The 6,000-nt window shown below is 55.2% G+C and overlaps 1 protein-coding gene across 1 annotated transcript in view; it reads left to right on the top strand.

Annotated features, from left to right (window-relative positions):
* Window positions 1–3,737: 3,737 nt before the first annotated feature.
* The window catches only part of ST6GAL1 (ST6 beta-galactoside alpha-2,6-sialyltransferase 1), a 61,589-nt gene continuing 59,326 nt past the window's right edge, over window positions 3,738–6,000 (top strand). The window contains exons 1-2 of the mRNA XM_067301963.1: window positions 3,738–3,778; window positions 5,647–5,808. The gene's annotated coding sequence lies outside the window, so the exon portion shown is untranslated. The remainder of the gene's footprint in view (window positions 3,779–5,646; window positions 5,809–6,000) is intronic.

Genomic DNA, 6,000 nt, shown 5'->3' with positions numbered 1-6,000 from the left:
GATATACCTGCATGCCCCGAGTGGTGGAACTTCTGTGTAATTAGTCTGCCTAGTATGTGTGGTTTCCCTTGGTTTCAAGGAAAGTCAGGTTAGGCAGCTGAGAAGGACGTGACTCTTTATAATAAAGCTATTAAAGATTTAATCAGAGAGTTAAGGAAGTCAAGATGTGAGAAAATATTTTTTTCATTTAAAAACCATTCAAAAACCACTTTACATGCCTCTGAGTAAAGGAGCCTCAGAAAGATTCCTTTTAACAGGTCCCTCAAAACTTTTATCTGTTATTCTTGAACTCTTAATACTAGCAGTCAGGAAGCATCGATATTAACCATTTCTCTGAACAGCCGAGCGCTTGGCTGTAGCACTTGTAGCAATGCACCAGTAACTGTGCCACACAAACTCCTCCCGAGCAGCTGTAACTAGCGGCTGCATGAGTGCAGCCAGAGGGCAAGGCTGTTTCAGCCACTAACCTATAGACCTATTTGCTTCTTTCCCCAAAAGCCACGAAGGGGACTGCAAACTGAATCTGAAGCAGCCGATGGGGAATCGGTAACCCTGGACGTGCTTCCTCAGTCTGCAAATGGCTACTGATACCAGGAGTGGTCCAGGTACAGCCTGATGCAGCTATACCTGGGATGCGGCCAGGACGGGGCAAGGGCATGCCAGGAGAAAAGCCCTCAGTTATGATGCTCCCCCTTCAAAGCTCTGCACCTCTCTGGAGTGACGGATAGCGAGGAGCGCCCACGAGTCCCAGCGGTTACGGCCTGCTCTCCTGCAGCACGGGAAGACCTGACTTGGACCACGGTGCGATGTGCTCCACCAAAAGCCCTGCTGGGAGGTAGGAGTCATGAGCGTGGAAGAGCCAGCGCAGCCCCGCGCATCTCTGCAGTTTGGATGCTTGCCCCGGCTCCCGCTGTGGTCTCGGCTGCCGGGGGGCAGGGAAGGCGGATGGGTGAGGCTCGCCCTGGGGCGGCTCCCCGGCTCCAGGAAAGGCTGCTTTCCTTTCTCTGCAGCTTTGTAATAACTGCTAAAGGTAGGGGAAGGCCTCCCTCCACGCTGGGTGGTCCTTTTCAAGCAAGGTCCTGGTTTGAAAACTCGATGCAGCGAGGGGGAGGGAAGAACAGGGTGCTGGGAGGCAACAGGGCCAGGGTACGGTGCTCCCAGGCAGACCCGCGTGGAGCCACGCTCCTGCCTGCAAGCAGCGCGGCACACGGGCGACGGGAGATGTAGCTGAGGACCTGTAAGGGGGGGACGTCTCGGCAGTCACGTGCTTGGAAGTGGAGACAGAGCGAGCCGCTCTGTTACTGATCTTGGGCACCCGAGGGGGAGAGCATGAGGCTTTTTGTCCAGACCTTGCACTGGTGTCTTCCTCCTCCTCAGAGTCTAAATGCAAAAGGACTGGGAAGATGCTCAGTGAAGGATCTCATCCCAGGACAAGACTTTTCTTAGCAAGCATCCACATAAACACACCACAATTAGTGGTAAGTGCAGGCTGGCCAGCTGCTTGGCTCACTTCTGCCCCAAATTAAAAGACCAGCACAAACTCATACTGGCTTCAGATTCAGCCTGTATATAAGGCTTAACCTGCTCTTAAACACCTGCAAGTGCCCTAAACCATTTTGTGTCTATGCAGGGAAGTGCCTGCCTCTCCCGAAAGCCGGGCTCCGGTGCTGGAGCTCCAAGAGCAGCGTGCTCAGCTGGGGCCCCGGGAGCGTGCACCATGCAGACGGACCGTGGGAACGCTGCCAGTGGTCGAGTCCCACACACCATCACCACCTGTCCTCGTGATAGTCCCTGCTCCCCTCTTTTTCCAGGCAGGACATCAAGCTGCTTGTGAAGAGCATCTTACCCTGTCTCTGCCCTTCTGCTCCCTCCTCTCTCTGCAGCCTGGGAGAGGCACCAGGAGTCAAGCAAATTGTTCGCAAAAGCTGCGTCTCCCACCCCAGTTCTCCTCAGCATGCCTGGCTCGGAACAGCACAGGCTATAACTGAAATACTTGCAGAAGGCACAGTTTTGCAATAAGTGAACATGTATTCTGTAATATCACTACCGGTTGTTTGTTTTCTCTTTCTGAGGGCTCATTTCAAAATACTTGGTATGTCCTTACAGATATTTTATCTCCTCCGATTTCAGAAAGCCTTTGGGAAGACTTCACTGCAGTGAACTGAAGAGCTGGAAGAGGAAGAGCGAGGTCTGTGTGCAGGAGGCTGTCGCCTGCAGTCAGGTGAGATTAACACATGGTTAGATGTGCAGTTTGCACACAAACTTGTGGGGCAGGACCCCACACCTTAAGCAAGCTCATTTAAAGGCAGAAACATATGGGTATGCCTCAGAAACGGCGTGCTTGCTCTTTCCGTTTGGGCTAGCAGTGGAGGCAGCAGCGGGACCTAGGCTGCAGTGGGTACAACATGCTGCGCCCTGCGCAGCACCCGCTTCCCCTTTCTCCGTGGGGTTGGTAGTGAAAGCCACCCCGCCACGGAGCCGGGGCAGGTACCACTACTTGGCAGCTGTAAAGGACCCCTAAAGGTCGCAGTATAGGCGTAACCATAAAAACTCACTCTTTTCTTACTCTTCCACTGAGAAGATACGACTTGTTACCAGCCAAATTCTGCCTTCTCTTATGCCAGTAAAATGCAGCTGCCCAGGGAAGTGCTGTGATTTAAGCGGGATCTTTGCTTCAGCTCACGTGGCAAGGAGCTCTCCTGTTCCAGGATTCAAGCTTTTTATAACAACACTAGCCACATTAGCAGCTTGCCTGGAGCCTAATTAGCATCTAACTTAGCAAATTGTATTTGTGCACAGTGATACTTGCTTGTGCTTGTATCTTTGACAGAAAAATGGAAGAGTCTGAAAACAGTTTATGCCTAAACCTAGCTTAAGCCAGAAGGTGCTTGTGAGCCATATTTTTCATGCTTTGGGCTGTAGCTAGCGGTTGGGTACCTGCTCCATGCTGCTGTGTTACGCCATGGTGTTAGGTGTCCAAAGGTGCTTTGGAGCATGCCGGAGCGGTCAGCAGAGCAGCTGCAGGCAGCGTGGCGGCCAAACCGCTCTCCCGGAGATGGCAGGCAAATACCATGCCAGGGAAAACTGTCTGGCTGTATTTTCCTTATGAAATATTGATAATGTCTGCTTTGCGTATTCAAAATTAGCCTCTGATAATCAAGATAGACGACAGCGCTGCTGTAACTAGTCTGTATTTATAATACGGATAAAGCAGCTCGCTTTTTGTTTGTTTCCAAAAAAAATCACGTACCTAGAAGCAAGCTGGGCAGGGAGAAGGCTTTGCGGACTGCCAGGGAAGCGCTCCTCCGGGGGCTGGGGAAACTTTCCCACAGGGCAGGTACGACGCGAAAGACTCTTTCCCAGTTCGTTCTTTGTCCCCGTTAATATTTCTATCGGATTCGGCGCTTCCCGGGTCGGGCGGGCGGGCGGGCGGGCGGGGAACCCAACGCCTCCGTGCCGGGGGGACGCCAGGAAGGGAGGTGCCGGCGAGCAGCGAGGCCGCGCGGGGGGGGGGGCGGGCGGGCAGCGCGGGGGGCCGCGGAGCGGAGCGGCGCGGCGGGGGCGGGTGCAGCGGCGGCGGCGCCCCGTGCCCGCCCCGCGCCTGCCCGCGGGGGGGTCCGCGCCGGCCCCGGCCCGGCCCGCGCTGCTGCCGCCGCCGCCGCCGCGCAGCGCCGCGCCGCGCGGGGGAGCGCCGCTTAAATGCCGCTTAAAAGCCGCGGCGGCAACAAAGGCGGGCGGCGGCGGCGAGCACCGCGGAGCGGAGCGGCCCCGCGCGCAGGTGCCGCGGCGCGGAGGGCCGGGGGCAGGCGGGGGGCGGCGGCGCGGCCCCGGGCGCTCGGCGGGCGGGCACCGGGCGGGCGGCTCCGCGGCGCGGCGGGGGGCGGCGGGGCGGCAGGGGGGCAGCGGGCGGCCTTCGCCCCGGCCGGGGCGGCGCGGGCAGGCGGTGGCGGGGGGAGGCAGCCGGAGCTGCGTGATGCTCAGAGGGAACCGGGCGAGGCGGCCGCTTGGTGTAGCAGTGCGGTCTCCGGCTGGAGATAACTTTACGCTTAAAAAATGTATATATTTTTAAAAAATCCTTATAAATGCAAAAGAGAAGATGTTAAACTTCTTAACAGACCTGTAATTGCCTGTGCCTGTAGCTGACCGGGCTGTTCCTCCTCTGCGGCTTGTGAGCCTTTGTCCTTAGTCGCCACATCCTCCCTTTCCGTCGCCGTTAGCCCGGCTCGGGGGGGCAGGGAGGGGGCGCCGGGCAGAGCCGCCCCCGCCGCGGCGGAGCCCCGCGTGGGCCCCGGCCCCGCAGCGCCGCGCGCCCCCGGCTCCGGCGGCCTCAGCAGCGGGCAGAGCCGGCCGGGGAGAGGGAGCGTGCATGAGACGAATGAAAAACGCATCCTCTGCTTCCAGTTCCTCCCCCTCTTGCTGTTTGTCCGTGTTCTCGTCTGAATTTCTCGTTTAATTGACCTTTGCTGGTGTGAATCGGTGTCTACAGGCCTACGAGTTGCGGCAAGGGATACGCTGGACGCGTTTGTAGAAAGGACTAAGCTCGTTCTTAAGAATTAAAAGCAAGTTGGACTATGGAGGAGGAAAAATATCTGTTTAACCACTTAACTTTTCTTGTTGTCATTCACTGCCGCTTTCCTTTGAGGGCCAAATCTTGTTTGCTTTGTTTTTTATAAGCCTGCCTATGAGTAGGCACAGTAGAGGAGAAACTGGAGAAATAAAGGAAGGGAATCTGCTGGTCCTTTAGATGAAGTGTTTCTGATGTTATTCTCATAACTATTTACTGTAACTTGATCTAATCACTGACAATGTCAAAACCAAAATATCTGAGCGGGAAAAAGTGTTATCAAAGGGCAGCTGAATGTAATGGGAGACTTTCTTTGCTCGGCTCCGAGGGGATGAGACGTCAGAACTGCCTATTCTAAGTTGTACTCCTTTCTCCCGTGTTACGCTGTGAGGCTCGTTTCTTGCCTAGTGGCTCACTCACTGGACTGTGCTTGCCTAAAAGGTCAATAAATAACCTCACTGGATTTTAAAACCCTGTTTACAGAAAGGTTTGCGGAATAACTTTCCTGGGCTGAGCTGAACTGAGCTAACTTAAATATTTGGGAGCACTCTGTGGAATGGCTGCACCATCCTCCTGAGAAGGGCAGGGACATAGGGATGAATTCAAAACTGTGCAGGTTAAGCCTGTTACGGAGAAGGAAACGGGAAGAGAGAGACTGCTTGTTTTCTGACCTCATCTTTTGCTGCGTAACCTGATTCTTGTAGCTGGTCCTGTATCTTAAAAGGTTGTCCTCATCTGCTGGAGTCCAGGATAAGATAAGATTATAGTGATGCTGAATGTTCCCCAGGAGGAAGAGTATTCCCAGGAAAAATGTTGCCTAGAAGGCCTCTGGGACAGGAGCCAAGAGAGTCTAGTGAGGCAAACTTTTTTTCCTGTTAGTTTTAGCTTTTCCTCTTGGAGGGCGAGGGCTGAGGGGGCTGGCGTCAGCCGGCCTGGGGACCTCAGCGGGCTCCGAGGGCACTAGCCTTTCCCCGAGGCTCCCCTATTCCGGGCAGCAGGTCTCCTCATCTCAGCAAAAGCTGCTGCTTGGGGATGATGCAGGTGCTGAGTCTAGTCGAATCATCTGTTTTCTTCTGGTTTAGCTAATGAATCTGCTTGCTGCTGCTGGAGGCGATCGCGCTGCAGAGACGAGTAGCTCGGTGGCACCGAGGCGTACGCGCTGGGACGAGCTCCAGCACAGCCGCCTGCGGGTACCAGCCAGGGACACCCTCATGGGACTGCAGCTGCTCTGCTGACGGCTCACGGTAAGTCTGTCTGCTCTGGCTTCTTGCGTGCGTCTTTGCAGACCCTTCCTTTAGGTTGGTAAAATGCTCCTCAAGTTACCGTGGAGAGAGCTCTGTTTTGGGCTGTGTTCGTAAGGAACAGGGGCTATTTAGTGCGGGCTTTCTGGGTTTGTTGTGCTGCCTTTTGCCTATGTGTTCATCTCTGTGACAAAA

Source organism: Apteryx mantelli, chromosome 9 (genome assembly GCF_036417845.1).
Source record: "Apteryx mantelli isolate bAptMan1 chromosome 9, bAptMan1.hap1, whole genome shotgun sequence".
NCBI classification, from domain to species: Eukaryota; Metazoa; Chordata; class Aves; order Apterygiformes; family Apterygidae; genus Apteryx; species Apteryx mantelli.
This window is presented reverse-complemented; position numbering and strand designations above follow the sequence as displayed.